This window comes from Heliangelus exortis, chromosome 2, assembly GCF_036169615.1.
Source record: "Heliangelus exortis chromosome 2, bHelExo1.hap1, whole genome shotgun sequence".
Lineage (NCBI taxonomy): Eukaryota > Metazoa > Chordata > Aves > Apodiformes > Trochilidae > Heliangelus > Heliangelus exortis.
In genome coordinates this window covers 13,800,935-13,819,257 of record NC_092423.1, presented here as the reverse complement: position 1 = coordinate 13,819,257, position 18,323 = coordinate 13,800,935, and the positions used below count along the sequence as shown (strand labels likewise).

The 18,323-nt window shown below is 37.9% G+C and overlaps 1 long non-coding RNA gene across 1 annotated transcript; it reads left to right on the top strand.

The window, feature by feature from the left end:
* Positions 1-7,364: 7,364 nt before the first annotated feature.
* On the top strand, positions 7,365-14,475 carry LOC139792069 (uncharacterized). Its single transcript, XR_011724132.1, has 2 exons — positions 7,365-7,517; positions 12,048-14,475. It is a non-coding gene; the product is annotated as an uncharacterized lncRNA (long non-coding RNA).
* Positions 14,476-18,323: the final 3,848 nt, after the last annotated feature.

The following is an 18,323-nucleotide window of genomic DNA, read 5'->3' as shown; positions in this document are numbered from 1 at the left end:
TGGGTGCATGTGAAGAGAGTAAATTTCACTTACAGTGAAAAAGCCTCTGGCAGAATTTCTTCCTGACACTTTTGTGTAATCACCAGAGTGTGCTACCTCCTTTAGCTAATATTTGCAGTAACTTTATATGTTAAGGCTATGCAGTAGCTGTTGGTAGCTTAACCATGTGGCTGCAAAATTAACCTTTGACCTTTCTTAGCCTAATCAGGAAATTGACTTTAGGAGTTATTCCTTTACCCAGGATATGTGGTTAAAGTTAAACATCACTAGTAGGAAGTCTAGTAACAGGAAACGTGTGAATGCTAATCCATACAAACATAAACAAACCTTTGGCTTACATACAATTTTATTGGAATTTTCCTCTTGACTCCCTTTCCTCCAGTAACTCAGAAAAAAAATACAAGCAGCTTGTTAAAGTATTTGAGAAACTGCAGCTTTTTCTGGCTATAGGTTTATTAGATCTCTACATAAGGAAGCTTTAAAACTTGGGTAGGATTTTGTCAAGAATCTTCTTTGGGCCAGTGCATACAATTCCCCTCCATTGCAGTTCTGATTAATGAGATAATTCACCAGGATAAATAACCTTGAGGCAAAGGATTAACTGGAAGTGTTTCTTTTTTGTGCAACTTAAAATTGGGTCATTTGGAGAGTAAAGGTTTGTAAAAATATCTATATCCATAAGCTTATTTTGAAATCTTTTTGGAAACAAAATTGTCAGAAAGTCACTGAGCAGAATATAATTCCTGTACAGAAAATTATCTGTGAGAATTTGAAACATTTTTATTGTTCTCCTTGTATTCCTGCTATATTTCAATAGAAAAGTAGAGTAGCATAATTTGAAGCTGAACACTAGCCAGTTGATCACTGTAGATATAAGAATAGACCTTACCTTAGAAAACCTTTGAATTTTACTTTGCTTTTCATACTAAATCCACAAAACCTTCTTGTTCATATTGAGCTTCCCTGAGTTCAGTGGGATATTGTGCATACCTATTGACACAGATCAGCTTCCAGGAGTAGGGCCAAAGTAATTTTTCTGGGAGGAGTTTCCTTGAAGTCAAGACAAGGATCTTCGGGGAGCAGAAAAAAAGTCTGGTCTGAAAAAATTCTTTCTCAAAACAGGAAAGAACAAGATAACTGTAAAGCAGTAGCCTATAATCTCTGTATTTCCTCTCTTGACCTCTCCAGAATGAGTAAATCAGTGACATTCACAAAAAAAGTCAGACAAAATAGTTTTGTGCATATTAAAGCAGGGGGTATGTATGGCATCAGAATAATGTCATAATGTCATGTGTTCACTTCATATATACTTACAAAATTGGCTAAGCCACGAGGCATACAATTAATGGTATTACTTTGCAGATAATTTTGTTCCTAAAGGAATATTTTAAGCAGAGTTCTAAAGATGTACAGTTATGTTCACTTCAATAAAAATATTATTGTATGTAAAATGAATATCAGGTTATTATCTAAAATATGTTTAATGATTAACAGCTGTGAAGTAAACTGCAGAAGTCCAACCTTATAAATAAATTCTGGATCAGCTGTTTGCCTTGATAGAACATCTCCTCTACAACTCATAAGAGCTTCTCTTCAGGACACTGTAAAGTTCCATTCCCCTTTGCATACCTCTTTGTATTTTCAGAGCTCTGTTTGCAGACTGATGTATTGCAGTCATTCACACTACTGTAGTCTAAAATTTCTTTGCCCACAAACCCCAGTAAACATGAAAAATTGATTTAGATCATAGCCTCCTTAAACACATTTTATAAAGTGACAATGATGAGTAAAGAACAGGTGATCTGCAAGAGCCCTCCCGCTAAAATGTAATAGAGTTTAAAAAATAAAAGAAAAAGTTAATATGCAAAGGTGTGACAGTCATACCAATAACTAGTTCTCTCATTAGTCTGGTGCTGTTGGAATAATTCCTGAAGTCTATATATTTAAATACACCCCAGGATTTGGTCCTAGTTAATGGCATTTAACGAAAAGCTGAAAAGAAGAGGTGGAGTGAGCCTCAGAGTAGTAGTAAGCCACATTTTTTTTTTCTGCCAGCAAAAAATCAAAGCTTCCATTTTTTAATATTATTATTTTGCAAGTGTTTTCATCAGTTCCCTTGAATATATTTTTTTATTGTTAATTTCAATCAGGCAATAAGTTTGATATTTTAAAATACTTGAACCTTGTGACACTAATATTTTCTCCACAGAAAAAAACTCCTTGCTTTTCTTATAAATCTACCTCTTTTTTTTCCCTGTTCAAATATTGGGCTTTGTTTTCTCTTAAAAAAATGCTCACACATTTGAAAACAAATCTGTCTTCATTAGGTTTGTTTGATATAACACTGCCAATCATAGTTAATGAGTTACTGTGAAGCACAATCCTTTTTTACTTTACTGCCTTAAATGTAGCACTCTAGTGAGGAATGTAATTTGCCTAATTAAAAGGTTATATCCAAAATGCAGCTACTCTTGTGCCTTCTGGCTGAACACAGAGCTGGGCAGGTGTACTTGATGCACCTAGGTAACCCTTCCTTCCCCAGAGAGAGGTCTGGTAATTCACCTGGAGACCAGTCCTGAGACCTTGTAGTTGTAGATCCTGAAAGAAATGATATGGAGGCTTTCCCATGTTTTGTAGTCAAGGCACATGTTTATCTTCTGGTACATCAGAGGGTGCTGCTGCCAGCCAGAGGGATGCTGACAGGCTGGAGAAATGGGCAGTCAGGAGCCTTATAAATTTGAACAAGGAGTGCCAGGCTGTGCACCTGCAGAGGTCTCAGGCACCAGTGTGTTCTGGGGGCCAACTGTCTGGAAAGAAGCTTTGCAGAAAAGAACTTGGGGGTCCTGGTGGTTATCAAGTTGATCAAGAGTCAGCAACGTGCTGTTGCAGAGAAAGCTCAAGGTATACCGGGGTGTATTATGAGGAGCTTTGACAGCAGCTTGGAGGAGGTGATTCTCCTAATTTCTTAAGCACTGATGAGGCCACTCCTGGAGTTCTGTGTCCAGTTTTGGCCTTCTCAGCACAAGAGAAATACGGACATTCTATAGAGAGTCAAATGAAGGGCCATAAAGATGATTAAGGTACTTCAGCATCTCTTCTGTGAAGAAAGGCTGATGGAGAGGTGGAAGAAAGGGTTCAGAGAAAATCTTATCAGTCTAAGTAAATACCTGAGGGGAAGGTGCAAAGACAACAGAGCCAGCCTCTTAAATTTAATTTAAATCTCAAAAAAAGATGGAAAGTGAACTCTCCTGTCCTCCCCCTTCCCACCAAGAAAAAAGCATCAAGTAAAAAAGGAAAAAACCCAACCAACCGAACCCCATCTGCATGGTCTACTTAAGAAAAAAGTGCTATAGCAAGTTCTGTTAAACATAATCCTCACAACTTGAATCACTTTGGAGCTTCTTGACCATACAGGCATGGTGGGAGAGACCTATTTAAAACCAGGACTGTCTCAGGAGCTCTGAGGCATATGGTGGCCCCACCCTTCTATCCCTTCCCTGTTATCAGCCAATCGTGGCTGCAGATCTAGAGCACAGGTCTCTGACAGCTGTTTAAACTATGCACAACCCACAAAGTTTGAATTGTACATTACCTTAAAGTAAAAATATTTTAAAGCCAGAAATTGGGGGTGAAAGTTAAAACTCCATGCTGGTTTTCATTCTGCCTCTAGAAATTCTTTTTTAAGAACTACCAGTACCTTAAATTTTGGGGCATAGTGTTTAGTCAACCTAAAATATTTTACCACAGATCCTTCCATTCCCAGCCCTTGTGGCTGAACTTAGAGTATATGTGTTTAGCTTGTACTTTTTCTGTGGTTTATTATGTTTTCTTCTCTTCCTGATACAGTTGAGGCACCTCTCATCTGAAAGAGGCTGACAGCATATGAAGGCAGAGCATTCCCTTTGATGAGAAAATGCAAATCCCAAACAAAATATTTGCAGAACCACTAATCACCATTTCCATACAATTGAGCAATGATATGGTAGCTATTATAGAATGACTCAAAGGTAAGGCTAACTCCTTATAAGAAATTTAACAAATACCTTCATGTACACTCCCTCCATTTACTTCTGCACCAGATGCTACTTTTTACCTCACTGCAATTATTGTCAGAACTTTCTCTGTGTTTGGTGGAACCAAGGCTGGGTGTTTTTGGTCTAAGAACTGCCTTGTTAGTAGCTTGAGGAGTTGTAAAATATAATAGGAAACCACTTTGGCAAATATTGTCAAAAGGCATTTTAAATCCGCAGAAAGGTGTGGTGTTCTAGAGCTAAAGATGCCCACTTATTGTTTTGTCATTTTCATGGTAGTAAATTCAGCATTTTGAAATAAAGGAAGTGGCTCTTCACACGTAGTGATGCAAAAATAGAGGTGGCTAAAATATTGGACAGTTCAGAAAGTACTGGCTTATTTTAAAATTCAGTTCTTTGACTGTAAAATTATGGCTACTTCATTAATTAGCATTTACAAAACCACTGGATTAAGACAAATGTGTGTGTGTATATATCTGTGAGCTTGTTTGGTATTTTTGTATGCTTCCCTTGTTAAGTTCAATTTTTACCATGCTACTTACGGAATCTTTAGCAGAATAAAAAGGATTTTAATTCCCTTTTATTATAATGAGTTCAGGTTTTGAAAAAAACTCCTTAATCATGTTTGGGTTTAAAAAAAGCCCACATCAGTTCATGGTGGGTCTGAAGTCTGATATTCCACTGCATTAGATCCCAATTTATTTTAAGAAGTAGAGCTTGGTGAGGAGAAGAAATTCAAATCAAGATTCAGGTACTGGCACTTTTCTGTATCTGGTAGAACCTGGGACATCCAGATTTCAGCAGTGAGTACTGTAAACACATTTCCTTTGCTGATTTGGTTTCCAAAAGGCCAAGAAAAATAATAAAGCAAAATATCTTTTTACTCCTCTCAATTACAAAAATCATATGAGGGAACTAAGATGGAGAAAGCTGAAGGTCCTATTTGCTGGTGGAAAACAGAGTGGAGGACTCAAACCTTCTGTACTGGGTATATGTGGAGAAGGAGAACTAAGAGATACTGATTCTAGTAAGCCCTGCACGTGTCTTGTCCTCATTGTCAGTAGAAGGTTGCATTGTGTGTTCACAATATCTGAGCCAGTATTTATGCTCCATTTACCAAGTCAGACTTTATAAAATTAAAGGTGTGAGCAATCTCATTGTTATGCAGATCAGCTATCACAGGGCAGATAAACCATCTTGAAATATTTGTATTTTCTGCTTAATTTTTAAAAAAGAGCACTAACTAGCTCAGATATAGACATCTACACTTTAGGTGATTAAAATAAGGTAAGGTGAAGCTCACCCAAAATATTCACAGCTTGTAACTAGCTGATCTCTGGTGGATCTCTGGGAATTAAGCTGGTTTGTGATTTCATCAACAGTAACTCTTCATCAGCTTAGAATTATTAAACTCAGCAAGAGATTAAGTGTGTATAGTGCCTGAGATTATGAATGTTCTTTAAATTTGCTTCCAAAGTTGCTACTAAGTTGCTTCAGTATTTTCAGTGAGCTACTGGTTTCAAGGATTTGGCAGGGGAGATGGATCTTCCTTCTTAGCATTGCTGTAATTAAGCTGTAGGCATTTCTTCTGTCTCCTGTAGCTTTGGATCAAAATTACACAGCTGGTTCCCTCCTTGGTTCTCCTTCAGTGTCCGCTGCACTGTTACAATGAGATGTTGGTGGGTCTTTAGTCACCTCTGATGTAGATGTGGGGGATTTTTGTGATCTCTTTATCAGAAACTGTTGTCTCTTTCTCTTCTTCAGGTTCTGCTAGAGCTCTGCAGAGTTCTTCATCCAGACTTTGGTGCTAGGGAACTACATGAGGTAAACAGCACATTATCCAGCTTTTGGGGATTTCTCCCTCCAGCTCCCTCAGGTGTTTTTCTGAGCATCTGTTCTCAGAATCTTTTGCCAAAGTGCTTTGCTGTGTTTCTTCTTGGCTGCACAGCACTGCTCCATTTAGCTGTCCTGCACTGTTCTTTTCAAGTACTGCCTTGTTCTGGTTCTTCATGTTAATCTTCTGGTCTGTAGGTAGAGGAGAATAATGATAAAATTATTTATAGTGCTATTTATAAATCTTATTCCTGTTCTTCTTTAATTTGGGGTATAACTGAAGCAGACAACATGTTTTCAATGGGGATGAAGTTAAAAGCAAGGTTCCATCACCTAACTGGGTTATCCATAGTTTGAAGTTGTCTAAGAGGAACCAGTTTTTGTTTTGGGTTTTTTTTAATTCTTTCAGTGATGGAAGGAGTAATTTTATGAGAAATGCTAATGTACTGCAAAGGCAGAGGGAACAGGTGAAATTCAAGCCAGTTCTTTGCTAAAAATTGAAAGTTACCCTATCACTGCTGTTTACTTTGAGAATAAAAATGACAAGTCTCCTGAAATATCTAGTTCAAAAGTGCTGTTTGCCATTGACTAGGAAGCATTTGTTTCTAAAGATGGAAGAAGCAGTTTTCATTCTTTGTGTCTTCTCAGTGATTGATTTGTTTCTTTCTGTTTTTCTTTTGGAGGACTTAATTGCATTACGTCTTTTTTCAAAAACAAGCACATCAATTTCCATAATATTAGCATAATCACAAAAATGTCAAGCATTCAGTGCAATTGCAATATGTCAGAACACATTTTTAATATGATTATTGTGTGTCTCTGGAACATGCCTTTGAATGGGCAGCTCTTAAAAAGGTGAGAAGTGCTTGCTTACAGATTATTCCCATTAGGGAAAATAATAGGTTGTTCCTAAAGGGGGAATAATGTTGGTCCTTAAAAGCAGTACAACAGGGCAGCTTGTCTTATTATCTTTGGATTTACAGGAGTTTGCCTTTTGCAGTTTTGCACATGGGGAAAATCTGATAGAAAGAAACAGGCCACAGAGCTAGCAAAATGTTCCAGACAGGTAACATACTCACTCCCTCTACATTCATGGGAAGTGAGATCCTTGTAAGCCCCTCCACTTATGTAAAGGGACTTACGTAGAGTTAGCCTTTCCTTATAGTCATAACATGTCCTAGTCCTCTCCCTTTTAAAGAAACAAACTGTGTCTCCCTGCCTAATTCTGTCTTCTATTCTTCTATAGCTAAAAGAGTGCCAGCTGGAAAAGAGTGCCAGCTGGTGCTAGTGTGCTGGTAACATGGCACTGGTGGATGCTCCATGGATATAGACTGCAACAAATGGGTTACTTCAACCTAAGCTGCCAAGGAGCTCTCATATTGCACTATGTGAGAAATGACACTGAATGGCTGCATCTTCATCCTGTGACTACTCTTCTGACCTATTCTATCCCTAGAAAGTATTTTTATGCTGTTTTGCCATTCTTTTTTCTGTAGTTGCTTAACTTACCTGAGCTTCACAGCATGTTTGGTGTTCATTGGGAGAGGTCACGTGCCTCTCCAGGAGCAGAAAAGAGGTAATTGTGGCTTCAGTCTGAGAACTGAAGGTGAATGCTGGGGAGAGATGCACACAAACATGAGCAGACCCACTGCAGTGAGTGAAGAAGACACTTTGCTTATTCCTTCTTCTTCACCTCTCCTTACATTCTTCTCTGGACTGGAAATTTGACTTCCTCTCCTGCAGTTTTAAACATGCCTACCCTTTTTCCTAGTCTGCTGGGTATAATTTTGTATTCCCTGAAGTGATAGTGGGATTATATCAGAGATATCAAAGGAAATGGCTTTGACAGCAGTAAGCAGTGATAATAAAAGGGTTGCAAGTCGGATTTTGTAATCCATCTTCTGTACATCCCGTCCTCAAGGATGGATTCAAATATACATGTGACTGTGTCAGAAAACATCCCCCAGAAATGTGCTGTAGAAATGATCTCCTTCAAAATCCTAAGCACTGAATTGTTTGTTGAATTGCTTCTGAATTGCTTGTGTAATATGTGCTTTTCTGATCATTAAATTCTGCTCTGTGCTCCAAGACAACAGAGTCACTTTCAGCAAGTAAGAGCAGGTCCTGCCCTTACCTTGGGGACGTGAGGAGCTAGCTGCAGAGAAGCAGTGCTTTCCTCTGGAGCACTAAGAACACTGGAAATAATCAAGAAAAGCATAAGCAGAAAAGAATTTGTATGCCTGTGAAAAAACATAGGCAGCTTTCTAAATGATTTGCAGCTAACATTTTTAATCCATCTGTAAAGATGAAAACAATGGCAGGGTTTCCCAAAATCTTTACAATGGGTTTTGAAGACAGCTTCCAGTTAATGTGCATTTTCCATTCAGCAACTCATCTGATGCTCCTGCTAAAGGCAATGAAAGATTTGACATTGATGTCATGAAGACAATAAAAAAATATTTCAGTCATTGCATGCATTCAGACCTCAGTATGAGTGAGCCATCCCTGTCCAATAAGCCTGTGTACAGCTGCAGGAGCATGGAAGGTTTTTTAGAACCATCTTTGCAGTGCCAGGAGTGCATTCTGGCCTGATGAGGAGATGACCCATGGGGAGTACTGCCTCAGCAGCCATCAGCAAGGGTCTGGAGGTGTGCAGGTGTGTAACCAGGGGACAGCCACTGATCATGTGCTCTGCAGATTGATATCATACAGCTCACAAGTTTATTTCTTATTCTTTCTCTCCTGTGAACAAGAGTTGCAAAGGGTGTGTGTTTTGTTGAATTAACAGGAAGGTAGTCATGTTCTCCAGATGAATTTGTGGACCTGCACTTTACAACCTAAATATCCCCAATCTGCTCCCTGATCTGTTTGCCAAAATGGAGGTTTTCATACAGATCTCTGCAGATGATTCACACTCTCTTCTTGTTTCTTCCCCATAGGAGACCATAGGATTTTTTCCTTAGCTCGCACTACCTTCAGAAAGCGCAAATGTCTTTGCATTCTGGCCTCATATGAAATCAGTCACTTTTGCACGTCAGTAGTAAAAGGAAATGTATAAAAAAACTGAGAAGCAAACTAAGATGTCAAAGAAAGGAAAACAAAGAGTTATCTAGAATGTTACATCTCCTTGTGAGTGCCTTCACTGAGATACAGATAGAAGGGAGAGACTTTTTTACTCTTACTCCTTGGAACCAAAAGAAAAAAAAATTGATTTGCTGGAAGCCACCTTTTCCTGTCTGAATTCATATACAGATGATTTGTTTCAGTGCACAGGGACATATTCTGCAGTGTTGAAGTCAATGGGAATGTTGCTGCTAAACATAGGAAAAAACATTTTATTTCTCTCTCTGACTTTGGAGGGAGTTTACTGCTCTTAAAAAAATCTCATCTTCTGTTTTATTCCTGGTGCCTAATACCTCGATCATCAGTGGTATTTCACACATTTCATTGTGCCTTTACTCAGGATGCTGTCCCTTATGAATCTGGGGAGAAGGTTACACACTGGAAACCAGTGAAATTAATAATTAAGATAGCTGTATCAAGGAGGACATAGAAAAATTAACAATTTAACAAAGCAGGTGTCTGAGAACAAGAAATAGGATCTGGGGAGGTGAGGTTTCAGGTGAATTAGTGCAGAACAGTCATGGTTAGACTGGATCCCTGACTTGTGCTCTCAGCTGCTCCTTCCTCTCTGGAGCCTTTCCAGGGCAGATGGTGCAGCTGAGGCTTCATGGCCTGAGGCAGAGTATTGCAGCAGCATGCTGTTAGCTGGCTTAGCAAAAAATATTTGTCTGACTTTTTTTCTTTCCTTCACTGTCCATGCAGTATAAGGTAAGGTCTTACTCTGGGCTTCTTGCTTTCCTGTGGTTGAATCCATAGAGGGTTTTAACTGTCACAATAGCAACAGATTGTGTCTTGTCTTGTCTTCAGGCGGTCTGGCAGCAGGTTGGTCTCAGAGCAGTAAGGATTACCTGCTTGTCATATTTTCTTTTTCTTCCTTATGCCCCTCCCAAAAATGATTTAGCCAGCCAGCCAGCCTGAACAGAGAAATTCAAGAAAAACTTAAAAAAAAAACCTAAACCAAAACCCACGAATAAACCCCAAACTCCCCCCCCAAACCAGTCAGGATTTCTTGCATTAGTTAACTTGCTGGAGCCTGTGCAAACCTGGACTCTTGTTGATCCAGCAGAATACTGTGAAGGCCATGCACATCCATGGATTTCTACTGGTATTAGCATTTTGTTTCCCAGCATCTGACTCTAAGCAGGGTGAATCTCTATTTTGGGAGGTCAGCATTCCCCCTACTAATATTTCTGCACACCATCAGCTAACAGATCATTCTGAAGAATACCACCAGCAGCTGGTGGCATCTGCAGCCATAGGCAGTGGCTGCAGACTCCTAAAGTGAAGAAAGGTGTTATAGGAATTTTATCCAAGAGGTGGATTTTTCTTTATATTTAACTTTTTCATAGTTCCGTTATATTTACATGTTGGTTTTGCTTAGCTCTTCAATAAAGGATCTAATTTTAGATATATAATATGATCTTTCCTCTTAAGAACCTACTAAATAGAAAATAAATTTCTCCAGGATATTCTTCTTATTTGGAGTTCACCCCTTTTCTGCAGAATAACTTTAGGAGTGTTAAAACAATGTCACTGAATTTCAACAGCAGCAAAGCTGAGCCCCAAACAGAAATATGCAGTCGGTCTTAAGACATGTTGAGACATTCCCTGCAGCTGTGATGGGCTATCAGCACAACATCTCCACCCTTTCACTAGAGGCAACCTCTTAGAGGCAACTTTGTCTTCACACTTCAGTTGTAGATCATCTGTTCTCAGCTAGCATCAAAAAAAAGGCCCAGGAGTTTTCTGTCTGTCTGCTGGAATATTGTTCCACACACAGCTACACACAAGATGTGAAATCTTTCCTTTCCTTGCACTCTCTGTTTCTCTCTGTCTTAAAAAAAAAAAAAAAAAAAAAAAAGCTGTCAGTATTTCAGAAAGTGTGAGAAGCAGATCTTTGTGTACTTTAATCCATAAATAAACATTTATTCTTTTGAACTTCATTAAAATTGGATGTGTTTTCACTGTAAAACATTCCAGCATCCCTATCATTTAGACATATATGGTGATGAATATTGCAATTAATTTTTGTCTGTAGGAATACTTGTGGTCTAGAAATGCTCAATTTATGCCAAAAAGTAGATTAGAGTCAGACAACGAGACATGTTGCCTATAACAGCAGTTTTAGAGCAAGATACTAAGCTCTGCTCCTGCTGTTGTAACAGGCTGGGTCGAATACATCTCTGTTGCTATAACCCAGCTTGAAGGGAAGCTGTGGAGAGGAGAGTTTGGTTTGCTTTCTTCAGAATTATATCAGACTTTCTTTGGTAATACTTGTTGATGTACGACAGTAAAATCTCCAGCTTTTCCTTTTATGCCTTTGACCTGAAGAAAGGAATTCCTATTTTTAAATGCTCATCAGTCAGTGCTGCATAGTTAAGCTGATAAAAAAGCTAAGGCTAAGCCAGTGTTAATTTAGCCAACTGTAACATTACTGACAATATTCGTCAGCAAATGATTTTAATTAGACCAGCATAAGGAGATCAGGAGATTAAGACTAAGAAAATGACTAAAACTAAAGAGGGATTATGATGACAAACAAGCTCTTATGAGTGTAAGGCTGATTTTTTGCCATTGGTGCTTGAGTGGCACGTGGGAATGGAGAGACAGTCCTAATCACACGGGAAATAATTTAAAAATAATACCAGTGTGCTGGAAGTCTCTGCTGGTCTCACGCAAACTCACAGTGTGTGAGCAAGTGCTGGGCAAACTTTCTGCAAAGTTCCTTCAGTGCCACCCCTCCTCTGTGCCAGCTGGGCCAATTTTGTGCTTGCCTTTGGTGCCACACGTGGAACCAGGGCTGGGAAGAGGCAGAAGGTACTGATGCTGAGAGCAGAGTGAGGGGCAGTGGAAGGGCAGGTGGGATTAGACATATTGAGGTTTGTGGCTGTTATTAAGAACAGCTAGGGAAAGAGATGGGAGGGGAAAGGGCAGTATATTTTAAAGAAATAAATAAGAATAGAGAGGCCAAAAGAAAAGGATTGTTTGGTGTTTGAGGATGGAAATGTTTGGGCTGAATAAACCACCACTGTGTTTGTCTCTCTTTCTCTCCCTATATAGCTTCTTTGTTCTGATTTCTGGTGAAGTATTCTGGCCACTGTTTTATTTCCCCTTGCCTGCCCATGGTCTTCCTGAGACCTGCTGCCAGAGGGAGGTTTTCACAGCCTGCAGTGTTGATTCTGAGAAGTGCAGAGGAAACAGAACCATGCTGGATGATGTGACTCACCTTGGAGAAGTTTTCTGGCTGAGTGAAAGTGGAAAGTTTCAGCCTTGCTACTCCAGATGTTTTAATGGACATTACTGCAATAGAGAAACCCTTGTCCGCACATCTTGCTCAGCCCTGAGTAGCAGGGTAATGAGTTACATAGTAACATAAATGTTTAATGATTTATGATAAAAAAAAAAAAGTTAGATTGTGAGCAAAAATAGTAGGTTAATTGACTGTGGAGTGTGGAATTCCCCAAAAGTATAGCATTCCAGCCAAATATGGCTGAAATATCAGATGTCATATGATGAATATTTTAAAGGAGATTCTATTATACACCTAGGGGTTCATTCGCTTCCATAATGAGGACAGTTACCTCTGGGGAAAGGAAGCTATATTATGCTTGCCACTTAACCAAAGGCTGGTTTGACAGGCATCAGCTTAGAATATATGTGGATATATAGGGAATCACAGAAGCTTGTCTCTAGCTTACTGAGCAGGAAATATTGTGCTGTACAATACTTTGGGTTTCTATCTATGGATTTGTGCTTGTCACTGAGTGGGATTCAGACTATTTTTATTCCTGAGTCTGATTGTTGAGGTGGAATCCATCACCTACTAAATATTAAATCAGCAGTTTTTTTTAAAGAGCAACACTGTCTCTGCTGACTTGAACATCCATATGTGGCCCAGAGGAAAAGAGAAACAAAGACAAGATGAGAAAACTATCGTCTTTTTGCATTCTTCTTAATATTAATGATTTCTCTAAAGTTTTCAAACTGTTGAAGGCAAAAAGTGAGACAGAACTTTCAGATGGGTAAGAAATGACCCAGGTGAAAAAAAAAAAAAAAAAGCATGCACTATAAAAACAGCATAGAAACTTCTAGAGTTGACTTATATATTGGCTGAGATCTAGAAAATGCATCAGCAGATTATTTTTTAAACAAGCTTTGTTCAATTGTTTCCATACAAACACTACTGGCAATTATTAGGAATGTGTCAACTCAAAATTATTTGAAAACTTACATGTAAATGTAATTTCTGTCAGATTTTACAATAATTGTTGCTTATGAGACTTAGTGTTTGCAAATGCTGAAGTTTTGAGGTATCTGCCCAACTTACATGATGTTGTCTATCTTGCCAGACTGACTGGAAATGGATAGAGTTACTTATTGGTATTTTTAAAGTTAGTGGTTATACTTCCTAGGTGTTACCCAAAGGCAGCAATTTGTGAAGTTCCTGAATGAGTATTTCCAATATACCTGTAGTTTCCTAGATAAATACTCATCATATACCACTACACAAATAAAAGCCCATGTCTTTCACCTATAAAGACTGCACAAACATAACTTCTATGATAATGAGCAGGTAGGTGAAATAACAATAGCATAATATATGATGGCACATTTTTCTGTTTTTACATTCTGCAAAATAGTCACATCATCACTCCAGTTCCAGAATCAAAATCAGTAATTGTTACAACAATCTCTTCTAGACAGTGATGATTAGTAATAAATTTCTCCTTGCTGACTGCTAAGATGGAAGCTTATTTCTTATGTCACATTTTTAAGACCTCAGATTGCACATCAAAATGTCCTGGATGCCCTTATATTTTAAATATCCTGACATTCTATCCCATCCTACAGTAGAAGAATTCCAGTCCTTTGATTAATTTCAGAAAATTCTTCTTATTTAGGTGGATGAATTATCTAGTTTTCAGAATACAAGTGATTTATTCTGATGATCTTTGTTAGACAAACTGGCCTCTCAATACAATAAAAGGACAAAAAGAAGGGAGTCATTAAGTTGATGCCTTTGCATAATTCACATGCATTTTTAAAGATCATGTTACATATTCATCAGTTTGTCTTAGTCATGGAGCTGCTGCCATGAATGCTGTGTAAATATGTGGATATCTGAGCTGCTTTGTAGGGGTGAGGGGAGGTAAGGAAAAAGGAAAAAAAGGGAGGGATTAAGGGAGACTAGGAATTAGGAGGGAGTCTGAGCTGTATAGTTCCCAGCCTATCCATCTGAATCTTTAGAAACTGTAGTGTTTCCTTTCCCAGCATAACTCTTAATGTGTACTGGGAATTTTGATCTTTTTTTTTGTTGTTGTTAAAAACCTAATAGTTTTCATCTTTAGGTGAGAGTTAAATAATCTTAAATTCACCAAGGACCATGAAGTTTTTTGTTATTCTAACTGTTCATTCATTACTTATTTTGGTTTTAATTGTGCATGAAAAGGAATAATTAAATAAAACAATGCTTTCTGTTTTGATGAAATGTTGTGTTTCTGGAGTTTATTTAGATATTTCCTGTTATGTTAGGAATTCTTCAGATTATAAACCAAAACAGATTAATATTTCCAGAACCATGTAGCTCACAAAGTTTTCATGATTGTAGCCGTGACCTGGGAGAAAAGGTATTTGGAGAGATGGGCAAATGTCTGAAGAAGCAAGTAATTTCATCCCACAAATCTGCAAAAAGTTTGTGGCATGGTTCTTCATTTTAAACAAAGGCTAAATCCACTGGGGAAGAAAGTTGGTGCCAACATTGAAAACCCCAGCCCAAATAACTCTTCCTTTAATTTCTTTTTTTTTTTCCCCCAGATTTTCTAGTCTGCTTGGTTTCTTAGTGCTTTGACAAGTCTTACAATTGGTTTGTTAGAAAGAGTTAAGGGAATAATTTTACTTGGCATACAGATGTCAGACACAAGTTTTAAACTTCCAGGAGGCCTGCAGGTTGTGTGCTGCCTCTAGGTAGGGTTCAGAAATGTACCAGCTGCCTGCATGATTGAGATGGAAATTTGGAACTGCTACCAGGAGTCTTCTCCCTGCCCTGCTGCTGGTTATCCTGTTGCAGGAGCTCCTGCTTTATGTGGTCATACCTAGACATAGTACCTTGCTTTAAGTGAGTGGTTTTGACTTATGATGCCATGGGTAAGAATGGGTGACCATCAATAATCTCATCTAATCCCCAAGAGATCCTGTGGAAGGAAGCAAGAGATCCGAGCATGCTGCTGCAAGTCAGACTGAAGATTTCTTGTAACAATGGAAGATTTGGAGAAGTGAGTTGTTGACATGGCAGTCTGCACTTAACAAATCTCTGGAGGTCAAAAAAAAGATGGTTTGGCATAAACTCACAAGCTTTTTCTCCCCTGAAGGCCTCGTCAAGAGCCTTGCACTGCCAGAGTCCTGTTTATGAACTCTATGACTGACATGCTCTCTGCCTGAGATTGTGGAAGCCTTATTTAATTGCCATGTGTGCCTGTCCCCCATTTTGCTCTTAACTGTCTTCTCATTTTTCTTTCCAGTGCACTGCAATAACCAGTGATTTTAGCCAGCAGCAGCTGAAATGACAGAAATCTATAAAAGGGGTTCATGGTTAGAAGTAGAGCACTACATGCTGAGTGTTGCCTGCCAGCATTTTACTTGGATTTTATGTGAGGGGGGAGGAAGGTAAGAATCCTCATCTTTGTTTTTAATTAATGCAGACACCATTTTCATTCTGAAGTGTCATACACTGGAAATCAAAGGAGCCTTGTATAAATAATAAGGAAAAAAGCAAAAAAAGGTTCTGATTAGTAACGGAAAACATTTTAAAACAAGATCTACAGAATTATGATAGGGCTGGCACTTCCTCAAGGTTAAAGTCTCTCAAAATCATAACATAAATTATTGATTTGTCCAAGTCTCTTCTCCGTAGGAGATTTACAATCTCATTTTCATAGTTGTCTTAAGGAGGGAGGGGAAAGGGATTCTTATCTAGGTCAGAATGAAAGCATCTTATTTTTACAAACTAGTAATAAAACTCTATTCTAGCCAAAGTGAGTTCGTGTGTTCTGAAATGATGGGGCTTACTGCTCTGACCTTTGTGTAATGTCAAGAATAAACCACTTAAGCAAATGGATTTATAGCTGTGCAAGTACAATGAGAGCCACTTTATATGACACCTTAGATACAAAGACTGTTGTGAACAATAAGCAAAATGTGTAAGGAAGATGCTTGGTCTTCTTGGAATACTTGTGCTGATAAAAATTGGCTTCACCAAAACAGAACTCCACAAAGAACAAAAGGTAGAAGGTGTGAGGATTGTGGCAGATTAGAAAGGGGTAAGTTACAAATCTGTCCCTTTTTTGCTGCCACCTTGGTTCAAATATAGCAGTAAATTCATTTAGCAGATAATGAAAGCAGGGAAATTAAATGAAAGGATAAGTAAAGTAGTGTGGCATATCAGAGAAGGCTGAATCCTTGCAAAGCTTACTGTGAGTGGCAGCACTACTCCAGATCTGTGAAGAAAGGATCTGTCTGCTGAGAAACCAAAGAAACTGAAAGCAAGGATGAAAGTAGTCAGCTATTAATGACCCCTGGCAGGAGAAGAAGGTACCTTGGACACAGCAGGAGACAGAAGTTGATAAGCAGGAATGTACTGAACAAGCACTGTGTTATATTGTCCCACCTTCTGTAGTGAGTAGAAGCAACAGACTTCAGATGTTTCTATCTCATTATACATGAGTTGAAAATAAGCACGATCGAGAGGGTTAAAATTTATTATTAAATAAATTTATTACTAAACCCAAGGAAGGACCAATTAAGCAACAAATCCCAAGGATTAGTGTTCTACGTCAAAAGGAAAAGAAGTCTCCAAATGTTTGACAGTTCTAAGCTAGTGATCTTAGGTGTTTGCTGGCCAGGTTTTAAAAGAGGAAAACGTAAAAAAAATTTAGTTGTTACCTGTTGTGGTAGTAAAAAAAACCCCAAATATGGTCCCTTATGAGTACATTGAAATAAAAGAAAATAGACTGTGTTATCCTGGCTGATTTTAGTGTGAGCAATGTGTTAGAAATACAGTATGAAAGTAAAATGCCTGGATTTAAAAAAAAAACTTCAAAATTGTAATTTCTGAGGCAATATTGCACCCACAATACAGAAATCTTAGACCTTACTCTAAAAATTGAGAATGGTGACTTCTCATAATCAGTGGATTTTTTTAAGTTGATACGATTGAGCCAGCTGCATTTATTGTATGAAAAAAGAATAAAATTTTACTACTCTATTTATTTTTCATGGTATGTTAAATAAGTAGAAGCACACTGTGACATGCACTTATGCATAGCTGTTATGTGTAAAATAGGCAACTCATCACCTAATGAAGAAGAGGACTGATGGATTTCAGAACTCTATGACAGCCCCCAAAAGCTATTTCTAAACTTAGAAAGGAGACTGAATCTGAAAAACTAACAAAAAAATCCCACCATAATGGTGTAGAGAAGAGCATGAAAAAGAGTTCTCTAAAAAGAGTACTATTTAATAAAAAAGCAGATGATATCAATTAATACAAAGTAGGTATTTAAAGTTATATAAAATTGAGAAGGGATGCAAAAGTCAGAGAAGGAAAACTCAGTGGCTGGTACACTTAAAGACTGAAAGAAAGTTTTTCACTTATACAACAAAAAGAACCCTAAAAAAATATTGTTGGTCTATTGCTAGGTGAGGTGACAGAATAACAACACAGGAGAGAAAAAACATGTTTTTCCATATTAGTGAAAAAGCAGGTTAATGAATTAATATAATCTCACAATTAAAAATACTTCCAGTTTTCTTAGTAATCTAAGAGAGGGAGAAGGAGAATAGTTGCTGAGTTTGGGTTTTATGAGCTCATGATGTAGTTCTGATATTTAAAAATATGAAGATGAAGAGGTGTTTCCATCATTAACAATGTTTTGTTTTAGTCTACTAGGAAAGTTTCAAAGAACTGCAAGACTTAAAATATTTTAAAATTATATTTCGGAAATACTGCAATTAATGTAATGAACATAGATTGACAGTCTGGAAATCCTCTCAAAAACATTTTTATTTTTACTAGGTTTTCAATTTTGATTGATAGATTTCTGAATTTAGTGCTGCTTAGTACCTGATGATGTTTTGATGAAAAAAGGAGAAAGGTACAAAATTGTTGTGCTTAAATACTGGGTTTTAAATTATAACTTTAAGAGAGAAATTTTCACTAGGCATAGATACTTGTATGGGCTTCCTGTGGGGACTATTTCCTTCCTCATTCTGTTTATGGTTTTGAATATATTCTAAAAGAAAAAATTAAATTGTCACAAATATGGTTTTCAGATAGCTGAA